A 12,578-nucleotide genomic window follows, 5' to 3' on the forward strand; every position below is an offset into this window, starting at 1 on the left:
CAGCAGAGAGATCTGCAGTCATTCTAATATTCTTCCCCTTGTAGGTTATGATTTTCTTATGTCTGGCTGCTTGCAGAATTTTCTCCTTCGTATTAACTTTGGCGAAGTTAATTATAATGTGCCTGGGAGATGCTTTATTTGCATTGAGTGATGCTGGAGTTCTGAACTGTCACTATCTGAATTTTAGAATCTGTCACTATCTGAATTTTAGAATCTCTTGCCATGATTAAGAAGTTCTCCACCCTTATCTCTTGGAGTAGAGCATCTGGGCCTTTAAAGCAACCTTGTCGCCTTCAGGAATTCCTATAAGGCGAATGTCAGTTTTCTTCAAATTATCCCAGAGCTCTCTGAGAGAATGATGCATTTTTGCTCTCCACTTCTCTTCCTCTCTGAGCATTTGGGAGCATTCAAAAGCTTTGTCTTCAATGTCTGAAACCCTGTCTTCTGCCTGCTCCATTCTGTTACGGAGGGATTCTACTGTATTTTTCAGATCTTTGAGGGCTGCAAGTTCTTGCCTCAATGTGTCAAAATCTTTGGTGATTTTGTCTTTGAATTCATTGAATTCCTTTTGAAATGATCCTAGAATTTCTAATTCCAACTTTACCTCCATTCTATTAATCTTATTTGCAATCCAAATTCTGAATTTGATTTCTGACATCTCAGCCATTTGTTTATGAATGGGATCTTCTGTGTGTCTGCCTTGTTGTTCCTTGGGGGAATTGATCTACTATGATTGTTCAATGTTGCCAGAGTTTTTCTGCTGATTTTGCCTCATAATTATTTTTCATCATTTGGCTAGATGAGCAGATAAGGTGACATTGGGTTGTGGGCTCCTTGAGTAGTGATTAACCAGCCCTTTCCCCAAGAGCTGGGACTGGTGTCTGTATCTTTTCTCCTAGAGCTTTGCAAAGGACCCATACAGTGCTATGGCCTGAGACACTAGGGACCTGCTTGGTGTGGTGGGGCTAAGTGGCTCTGTCTTGTTTTTACCTGGTCTCTGTACAATCCTAGTGAATCAGTAAATTTGGGTTGAAGTCTCAGCTGTGGAGAAATACCAACAACTAAGACACTCTGCCCCCCAACGGGCAACAACTGAAAAAGGAAAATCAAACCTTCCCACAACAACACAACCAGGCTACCACCTTGGATGGTCCTCAGGTGATTGGCCCAGGTCAAGAGTTCCAAATCAATTGTCCCAGTCAGCACCCAGTCTCAAGTTGGAGAGTTCAAAAGGTCTCCAGCAACTAGATAGCAGAGGTCTGTGGGCAGTTCAAGTATGACTCACTCCCGTGCTCCATGGAGGCAGAAGGGCCCACCCAGAAAATGATTTGGTCTAGGAATGTTGATACTTCCTTCCCTACCATGCACATCTGTCACACCCAGTCACTGGTAACCCTATGGGTCTGTGACCCATTTCCCTCCCATGAGCAGATGCTGCAGGGGTTTGCACCTGCCTGAGTCACAGGGAGATCTATGTCTCCTCCACCTGGCTGCCACATTCTGCCACCAGCCAGCAGAGGGAGCGAAAGCCTGACAACCTTGGCTGCTTAATGGAAGCTGGAGAGTTTCACTCAATTCCAGCCCCACCCCAGTTGATGTTGCTGCCACTTATATTCTCATAGAATTTGTGTTTCTCTCCCAGCTATAGTCCCCTGTGGGCCAGGCACTGTTTGAGTTCACAGAAACTGTGACTTAGCCCCACCCTGTGCCACTGCCACTGTGCCAATTCTCACACTGCCACTGCACCAATTCTCACAGAGCTGGCGTCTCAGTCTCCACTGCACTCTGTGTTGGGGCAGGCACAGTTAGAGCTTACAAACGCCTCTCAGTTCCTGCCCCTCCCTGGGCTGGTGATGCTGCCATGCCTGCTTTTGTCCCAGTTATGCTCCCCAGGGGGCCAGTTGCATCTTGGTCTCCCAAAAGCAGCAATTCTGACTCAGCCCTGCCCTGGGAGTATACTGCCTCTGTGCATGTGCAGATTCTATTCTCTGTCTCCATCTCACCCTGCCCAGGCAGGTACCACCTCAGGCATACCCTTTGCTCACAGGGCCTGAGTTTCCATTCCAGGTCTGTTCTACCAGTGGCTGCCACCAGAGTAGAGGCCCAGCTCCCTCTGGTTGCTAATAGTGGGAGAAAATGTCTGTCCAAAATATCCCCAGGGGTGTGAGCCCTATTGTTCCTGCCACCGCTGCTGCTGCACTGTGCTGCAGGGCACTGTTTCTCCTTCTCCCATATGGCTCCCTTGCTCCACAGTCCCTGCTCCACACCCATGCCACAGAATCAGCACAGACCTGCAATAGCCCAAGCCCCATCCACCTCTGGAGAAAATGCCCAAGAGCCTGGATTCTACAAGGGTCAGGCCTCCATACCTCAGGGTGAGAGTGAAGGAGAGTGCTGGGAGTTCAAAATTGAGGGTAGATAGCCAGGCATTGTGCCGGGCGCCTGTAGTCCCAGCTACTTGGGAGGCTGAGGCAAGAGAATCACCTAAGCCCATGAGTTGGAGGTTGCTGTGAGCTGTGATGCCACAGCACTCTACCAAGGTGATAAAGTCAGACTCTGTCTCTTTAAAAAAAAAAAAATTGAGGGTAGAATCTATGTTCAGTTTTATGCCTTATGGGAGAGCCATGGCACACTAGTGGGTCCTCTCTGGGGAAGGAGTTCTGGTTTTTAGAGGGTCTCTCTCATGGGATAAAATAGGAGGTGATCTAAACTCTGCTCACTTGTTTGTAGAAAGAATACTGCAAGCCATTCTTATGGGGGAGGGGATTCCCATCCACTTGTTATACCACATCAGAGCACTGGCTGAGCTAAGACTCCCTATCCTACAGGCAGAACAACTATAAAATCCTTGTTACCTGAAATGGACTAGCTCCCTAAAGTATAATCTGCTGAGACAATCCCGTCCCCGGGGAGTGGAGTCATCTCTGAGTTGGTCTTTGGCCCCCAGGAGCAAGCTATAGCTACATTCCACTATCCCAGTATCCTTGATACTGATGCACCTGGCCTAACAGAGTCTGGGTACTTTGGTTCTACCATCTCAGAGTCCAGAGGTACCAGTTATGTGGTGCCTCAACCCCAGGGCTTATGTTGGTACTGCATCCTATTGGCTCTAGTTTCTGAAATGTAACTGTATCTTGTTCCCCAAACTCAAATCTCCAGAGTACCCCTTCTTCCCTGGCATCCCTTGGGCCTGAGATGCTGTGTGTGTGGGGATGCCACATATTCATAGACCCTGGCTATGTAGGCTATCTAAATCCAACTCTACCTTAGAGGGTTAACCTGCACCCAAGTGTCACAACAGGTTTGTGAGACCCTGGACCAGTACCCTGCTCTTAGTACCTCTGCCCTGGAACCCAGTGCTGCTACAGCTGCTTGTGTCAGATCCAATGGCAAGAGGGAACACTTCAGCATATTGTACCATTGTGGCAAAAAGAACAGGAAGACATCAAAAGCTCTTGTCATCATGGACTCAAGAAATCTATGCTGATGCAGCCACTGCCACAAACTCCTATACTCTTAGGCCACTGAGACACCCACAGTCATTGCTGATGCTAATCACAAGTGAAGAAGATGAACAGAGGCTGTACCACTGCATATACTAAGAAGCAGAGCCATCACAGCCTTTCCAAGTGATATGCAAAGATCCATCTGCAGATAAAAGTCTTTCTTATGAAAGCCATTCTGTGAAGTTCAAAAGAGTTGATTGTGTTCCAGTAGATGAGTAGACATCAAAGCAAGGACACAAAAAACGTGAAAAAAGGAAAGGAACGTGATAACAACAAAGGAGCACAATAATTCTTCAGTAACAGACCCCAAAGAAATAGAAATTTACCAATTGCATGAAATGGAATTCAAAATAACAATCTTAGGGAAACTCAGTTATAATAAATTAAGAAATTTATAATATAAAAAAGATGTAAATTGTGACATCATAAAAGAGATTGCAGGCCAGGTGTAGTGTTTCAGCCCTCTAATCCCAGCAATTTGGTAGACTGAAGCAAGAGACTTCCTTGAGCCCAGTAGTTCAAGATTAGCCTGGAAAACATAGCAAGACTCTAATTCTATCCCCCTCCACACAAAAAAAATTAGCTGGGCACACTGGCTCATACTTCTAGTCTTAGCTACTTGGGAGGTTGAGTCAGGAAGATTGCCTGAGTCCAAGAATTGACGTTGCAGTAAGCTATGATTTCACCACTGTACTTCAGCCTGTGTGACAATGAGACACTATCTCTTACATCAATATATAAATAGCATGAAGAAGACTAAAAATCTGGAGTTTTTGTATGTTACTGAAAGTAAGTTGTTATCAGTGTAATGTAGTCTATTATAACTGTAAGATATTTTATATAAGACATATAGTAAATTACAAAGCAAAAAACTATAGCAGGTACACAAACAGTAAATACAAAGGAATTAAAACTTAGTACTGCACAAAATAACCAAATTACAAAGATAAATAACAATAGAGGAAGAAAGAAAAAAACAAATTTACAAAACAATCTGAATACAATCAATGAAATGGCAATAATAACTTCTTACTTATCAATAATTATTTTGAATGTAAATGGATTAAAGTCTTCAATCACAAGACATAAAGTGGCTCATGGATTAAAAAGAAGAAACCCACTTTCACCTTAAGGACACACAAATGCTGAACATGAAGGAATGGAAGACGATATATTCCAGGTCAACATCTGTAGTTTTGGGATTTTATGATGTGGGCTAATCTTACTGGAGTTAGATGATATCTCAAAGTGATTTTGATTTGCATTGCTCTGATGATCAAGGATGATGAGCATTTTTTCATGTGTTTGTAGGCCATGCACCTGTCTTCATCAGAGAAGTCTTTGTTCAAGTCTCTTGCCTACATAGAAATAGGGTTATTTGTTCTTTTCTTATTGATTAGTTTGAGTTCTCTGTGGATTCTAGTTATCCAACCTTTGCTGGAAGCATATCCTGCAAAAATCTTCTCCCATTCTGAAGGTTGTCTGTTTGCTTTACTTATCATGCTCTTGGCTGTGCAAAAGCTTTTTAGTTTGATCAGATCCCAGTTATGTATTTTTGGTGTTGCTTCAATTGCCTGGGGGTCCTCCTCATAAAACATTCTTCCAGGCTGATTTCTCCAAGTGTTTTCCCTGTACTCTCTTTAGTATTTTTATAGTTTCATATCTTAAGTTTAAACCTTTTATCCAGTGAGAATCAATTTTTGTTAATGGAGAAAGATATGTATCCAGTTTTAGTTTCCTATAGGTTGCCAGCCAGTTCACTGAGCACCATTTGTTAAATAGGGAATCTTTCCCCCACTGAATATTTTTGATAGGTTTGTCGAACATCAAATGACACTAAATAGCTGGATTCATCTCTTGGTTCTCTATTCTGTTCCATACATCTACCTCTTGGTTTTTGTGCCAGTATCATGCTGTTTTGATCACTATAGATTTATAGTATAGCCTGAAGTCTGGTAACATGATACCTCCTGATTTGTTTTTATTTCTGGGTAATGTCTTGGCTATTCAAAGTTTTTTCTGATTCCATATAAAACGAAGCACTATTTTTTCAAGTTCTCTAAAGTATGACAATGGTGCTTTAATAGGGATTGCATTAAATCTGTACACTGTTTTGCATAGTATGGACATTTTAACAATGTTGATTCTTCCCAGAGATGAGCATGGTATGTTTTTCCATTTGTTTACATCTTCAGCTATTTCTTTTCTGAGTTTCATAGTTCTCCTTATAGAGATCTTTCACGTCCTTTGTTAAATAAATCCCCAGATTTCATCTTCCTTGGCACTAGTGTAAAAGGAATAGAGTCCTTGGCTATATTTTAAGTTGACTATTGTTGGCATATACAAAAGCTACTGATTTGTAAATATTGATTTTGTATCCTGAGACACTGCTGTATTCCTTGATCTCTTCTAAGAGTTTTGTAGTTGAGTCCCTGGGATTTTCCAGGTATAGGATCATATCATCAGTGAAGAGTGAGAGTTTGATCTCCTCTGACCCTGTTTGGATATCCTTGATCACCTTCTATTGCCTGATTGCGATGGCTAAGACTTCCATTACTATGTTGAATAGCAGTGGAGACAATGGGCATCCTTGCCTCATTCCTGATCTGAGTGGAAATGTTTTCGATTTTACTCCATTCAGTATGATATTGGCTGTGGGTTTGCTGTAGATGGCCTCTATCAGTTTACAAAATGTCCCTTCTATGCCTATTTTTTTTTTAGAGACAGAGTTCCACTTTGTCACCCTCAGTAGAGTGCTATGGCATCACAGCTCACAGCAACCTCCAGCCCTTGGACTTAGGCGATTCTCTTGCCTCAGCCTCCCAAGCAGCTGGGACCACAGGCACCCGCCACAACTCTTGGCTATTTTTTTTTTTTTGGCCAGGGCTGGGTTTGAACCCGCCACCTCCGGCATATGGGACCAGCACCCTACTCCTTGAGCCACAGGCGCCGCCCAACTCCTGTCTTTTTTTTTGTGGCAGTTTGGCCAGAGCTGGGTTCGAACCCGCCACCCTCAGAATATGGGGCCAGCGCCCTACTCACTGAGCCACAGGCACCGCCCCTATTTTTTTTTTTTTTTTAATGAGACAGAGACTCAAGCTGTTGCCCTGGGTAGAGTGCCATGGCATCACTGCTCACAGCAACCTCCAACTTCTGGGCTCAAGCGATTCTTCTGCCTCCACCTCCCAAGTAGCTGGGACTACAGATGCCTGCCACAATGCCCGGTTATTTTTTGGTTGCAGCTGTCACTGTTGTTTGGCGGGGCCAGGCTGGATTTGAACCCGCCAGCTCAGGTGTATGTGGCTGGTGCCTTAGCTGCTTGAGCCACAGGCACCGAGCCTATGCCTATTTTCTTAAGTGTTCTGATCATGAAAGGATGCTGGATATTATCAGAAGCTTTTTCTGCATCAATTGAGAGAATCATATGGTCTTTGTTTTTAACATTGTAATGGAAATCTTTCTTAGCCATCTCAGTCAGGCAAGAGAAGGCAATCAAGGGCATCCAAATAGGAACAGAGAAGATCAAACTTTCATTCTTTGCAGAGGATATGATTACGTATCTGGAAAACACCAGGGATTCAACTACAAAACTCTTAGAAGTGATCAAGGAATACAGCAGCGTCTCAGGTTACAAAATCAACACTCATAAATCTGTAGCCTTTATATATATCAACAATAGTCAAGCTGAAAAAACAGTCAAGGTCTCCATCCTTTTACAGTAGTGCCAAAGAAGATGAAATATTTGGGAGTTTACCTAAAAAGGACGTGAAAGATCTCTATAAAGAGAACTATGAAACTCTAAGAAAAGAAATAGCTGAAGATGTTAACAAATGGAAAAACATATCATGCTCATGGCTGGGAAGAATCAACATTGTTAAATGTCCATACTACCCAAAGCAATATACAATTTTAATGTAATCCCAATTAAAGCACCACTGTCATACTTTAAAGATCTCTAAAAAATAATGCTTCATTTTATATGGAATGAGAAAAAAACTCGAATAGCCAAGACATTACTCAGAAGTAAAAACAAATCAGGAGGAATCACACTACCAGACCTCAGACTATACTATAAATAGATAGTGATCAAAACAGCATGGTACTGGCACAAAAACAGAGAGGTAGATGTATGGAACATCTCTCTATTAGAGAAGCAAGAGATGAATTCAGCTACTTACGGTCATTTGATCTTTGATGAGCCAATCAAAAAACATTCAGTGGGGGAAAAGACTCCCTATCTAACAAGTGGTGCTGGGTGAACTGGCTGGCAACCTGTAGAGACTGAAACTGGACCCACAACTTTCACTATTAACAAAGATAGACTCTTACTGGATAAAAGATTTAAACTTAAGACACAAAATTATACAAATACTAGAAGAAAGTGCAGGGAAAACACTTGAAGGAATTGGCCTTGGAGAATATTTTATGATGAGGACCCCCCAGGCAACTGAAGCAACACCAAAAATACATTACTGGGATCTGATGAAACTAAAAAGCTTCTGCATAGCCAAAAACACAGTACATAAAGCAAACAGACAGCCCTCAGAATGGGAAAAGATATTTGCAGGTTATGTCTCTGACAAAGGCTTAGTAACCAAAATCCACAGAGAACTCAAATGTATTAGCAAAAATAGAACAAGTGACCCCATCTCAGTGTGGGGAAGGGACTTGAAGAGAAACTTCACTGATGAAGACAGGCTTATGGCCTACAAACACATGAAAAAATGCTCATCATCCTTAATCATCAGAGAAATGCAAATCAAAACTACTTTGAAATATCATCTAACTCCAGTAAGATTAGCCCACATCAAAAAAAATCCCAAAACCAGAGGTGTTGGCATGGATGTGGAGAAAAGGGAACACTTCTACACTGCTGGTGGGAATGCAAACTAATACACTCCTTTTGGAAAGATATTTGGAGATCACTTAGGGATCTAAAAATAGACCTGCCATTCGATCCTTCAATTCCTCTACTAGGTATATATCAGGAAACCAAAAATCACTTTATAACAAAGATATCTGCACCAGATTGTTTATTGCAGCCCAATTCATAATTGCTAAGTCCTGGAAGAAGCCCAAGTGCCCATCGACCCATGAATGGATTAATAAATTGTGGAATATGTACACCATGGAAGACAGTGAGTAGGGCACCAGCCCCATATACTGAGGGTGGTGGGTTCGAACCTGCCCTGGCCAAACTGTAACAAAAAATAAAATAAAATCAATTAAAAAATACCCAGGTGTTGTGGCGGATGCCTGTAGTCCCAGCTACTCGGGAGGCTGAAGCAAGAGAACCATCTTAGCCCTAGAGCTGGAGGTTGCTGTGAGTTGTAACACCACAGCACTCTACTGAGGGCGACAAAGTGAGACTCTTGTCTCTAAAAAAAAAAAAGATGGAGACTTTACCTCTTTTATGTTTACATGGATGGAGGTGGAACATATTCTTCTTAGCGAAGTATCTCAAGAATGGAAGAAAAAGTATCCAGTGTACTCAGCCCTACTATGAAACCAATTTATAAACACCCACACTTCCATATGAAAGGTACAACCCAACTACAGCCCAAGATAAAGAGGAGGGGGAGGGGCGGGGAGGAGGGAAGATGAGTGGAGGGAGGGTAATTGGTGGGACCACACCTATGGTGCATTTTACAAGGGTACATGTTAAATCTATTAAGTGTAGAATATAAATGTTTTATAAGATGCACCGCAGGTGTAATCCCATTAATCCCCCTCCTTCCCCCTCTCTTTCCCCTTTAACTAATGTGATGAAAATGTGTCAAACGATCTATGAACCAAGTGTATGGTGCCCCACGATCATACTAATGTACACAGCTATGGTTTAATAAAAATAAATTAAAAAAATCAAAAAAAAAAAAGAATATAAATGTCTTAGCACAATAACTAAGAAAATGCAGTGAAGGCTATGTTAGCCAGTTTGATGAAAGTATTTCAAATTGTATATAAAACCAGCACATTGTACCCCATAATTGCATTAATGTACACAGCTATGATTTAATTAAAAAAAAAAGTCAACAGTGCTGCTGTTTAGAAACCTTGATGTAGACTGTATTTTCCAGTGTCCTAAAGTCCAGAATTTTCATATTCCCTGGAGAAAATGAGCCTAACTCTCCCAGTACTTCGTTTTTACATATTTAATACTCTCATTAGAAACTGAATCTCTGAGGATCAAATTTAAGAGAGATAAAAGCAAAAAAAAAAAAACAACTCACATTTCTGTTTGGGAGGAAGGGATGAAAACACTAGTGATACTGCTGCATGGCTAAGCATTTATACACTCTAGAGTTCCTTTCACACGTTTGTGAAAGCAGAGAAATAAATCGCTTAAGTAGCAAAGGAACCTGAATTGTCATGTGTGTATGTACTGATTTATTCACCAATTCGGGAAAAAACAGTATAATTTCAGAAACCTTAAAAATACATGGTTATGGCTCGGCGCCTGTGGCTCAAGCGGCTAAGGCGCCAGCCACATACACCTGAGCTGGCGGGTTTGAATCCAGCCTGGGCCCGCCAAACAACAATGACAACTACAACCAAAAAATAGCCAGGCGTGGTGGGTGCCTGTAGTCCCAGCTACTTGGGAGGTGGAGGCAGGACAATCACTTGAGCCCAGGAGTTGGAGGTTGCTGTGAGCTATGATGCTACAGTACTCTACCCAGGGCGACAGCTTGAGGCTCTGTCTCAAAAAAAAAAAAAAATACATGTTTATGTTCTGATGTATTCACTGATTCAGGAAAAAAAAAAAAACAGTATAATTTCAGGAACCTTAAAAATACTCCAAGAGGATGGAATCAGAATGCAAGCACTCAATATAACCTGGAATAGAAATGGACCCTGCCTCCACAGTCACAGAAGGAAGTTAAAGTAATTTGCTTTTATTTGCAACCAATGACATACTTTCATGATGCAGTTTTGAGTAGGGTAGCTGCATGATTTGATAGTATAATCTGAATTGCAGCTGAGCTACCCTGTGATGCACAGCAACATATATCTACTGAGCTCCTAAACGATAGCAGGAAATAACCTCCTACAGTCTGGGCAAGAGTCTGCCAGCCACACTCTCTCTCACACATCAAGAGCTCTCTCTCTCTCTCTGGCTTCTCTAAATCTGTTGGCCCTATCTGACAATTTGGGAAAATCAAGCTTTGCCTTCCTTTTCAATGTTAATAATTCAAAGGAAGAGATCTTGTGCAGCCAAAGCAGAGTTCTAATCTAACTCTGATTGTTAAGTTTCTCCAGATTCCAATTTGAAAACAACTACAAGATTTAGGCAAGCTAAATGCCTGCCAGAGTGCTGTAGAGCAAGCAGTGCTTCTCAAATTTTAATGTGCATGCAAATCACTGGCGGATCTTGTTAAAATGTAGGTTCCTATTCAATGGGTCTGACGTTGGGTCTGATCCTGGGTGATATTAATGCGGCTGGTCCATGGAACACATTTTGAGTGGCCTAGAGAAATAAAATTAGGGGCGTTAGGAGTCCTGCTAAATCACTGTTTTAAAACTAATTCAAGAAATATGAATAGCCAGGTATGGTGGCTCAAACCTATAATCCCAGCACTTTAGGAAGCTGAGGAGGGAGTATTGCTTAAGACCAGGAGTTTGAGACCAGCCTGGGCAACAAGCAAGACCCCCATCCCCACAAATATTTAAAAAATTAGCCAGGTGTAATTGTGCATGTCTGTAGTCCCAGCTACTTGAGGGGCTGAGGCAGGAGAATTGCTTGAGACCAAGAGGTTGAGGTTGTAGTCAAGTATGATGACACCACTGCAATCTAGTCTAGGTTAACAGAACAAGACCCCAATCTCAAAAAAAGAAAAAAAAATGTATGTAACTGAAATACAGAGAAGCCACAGTACTAAGGGATAAATCCCTGCTTGCTGACAAGGAAAAGTGTTTATGACACTTTGTTGCTGAGTGAAAAAAGCTAAATTATAACAATAGCCTGTAGACATCTGTGGGATTATGACTGAACGCCTCTAAGTCAGAATCCCGCCCAGGCGGAAGGATAGGGCAGTGCTGCGACAGCCTCGGAAGCCTCGGTTGGCCTTGGATAGTCGGTCCCCCGCCCCCCCGCTCCCGCCCGCGTCCGAGGGTCCCCGCCGCCCTTTGCGAACCGGTCCGGTGCGGAGCGCCCTTCGTCCTGGGAAACCGGGCTCAGCCAGAAAGGCGGCCGCCCGCTCGCCCATCACGCAAGGCACGTTCGTGGGGAACCTGGTGCTAAACCATTCTTAGACGACCTGCTTCTGGGTCGGGGTTTTGTACGTAGCGGAGCAGCTCCCTCGCTGCGATCTATTGAAAGTCAGCCCTCGACACAAGGGTTTTAAAAAAAAAAAAAAAAACAATAGCCTGTAGAGATAAGATTTTTAAAATCTTAAAAATCGCATACGCATATTTTTTTTTAAAATTCGCATACGCATATTTTTAATTGTGCATAGACAGGCCATTATAATGATGTACACCAAAATGAACCTTTTGTTGGTGGAATTAAGAATTTTTTTGTTTGTGCTTGCCTGTGCCTCCTACAATGAAAATATAATACTTTCGAAAAAAAAAGAAAATATAATACTTTCATTCAAAAATATATTTTAAAACAAATTTATGAGAGGTGCATAGATCTGTGTTAGATGATGGAAAGGAAGGGCACTAAGTCACCTAAATGAGAGTCTTAAGTACAGAATAGCTTCCTCTGGATAAGTGTGACCCTGTGGCCAGCAGGTCCCCTCACACTCGCCCCAGGCTGGCAGCGAGACAATGCTGCAGTGCCACCTAGTGCCCAGATTGAGCGAGCCCCTTCTGTTTGGGGACCAGGGACAGGGAAAAGGTCTGGCCCAGGTCTGGCCACGTGATACAAGGAAGGACTTACTGCGCAGAAGATAGCCCAGTAGTATGGCGTCTGGAGCCAGAGAGTCCAGTCTTCCCAACTGGTTCCTGAACCATGAGCTGTAGTTTCCTCAGCTTTGAGTGAGGGTGAAAATGCCTGTGCTTTTTTCCTCACAGGAACAGATGAAACTTGTGTCTGTGCCAGAGCAAGAAAACTCCACAGCGTCAAAAGTG

Source organism: Nycticebus coucang, chromosome 12, assembly GCF_027406575.1.
Source record: "Nycticebus coucang isolate mNycCou1 chromosome 12, mNycCou1.pri, whole genome shotgun sequence".
NCBI classification, from domain to species: Eukaryota; Metazoa; Chordata; class Mammalia; order Primates; family Lorisidae; genus Nycticebus; species Nycticebus coucang.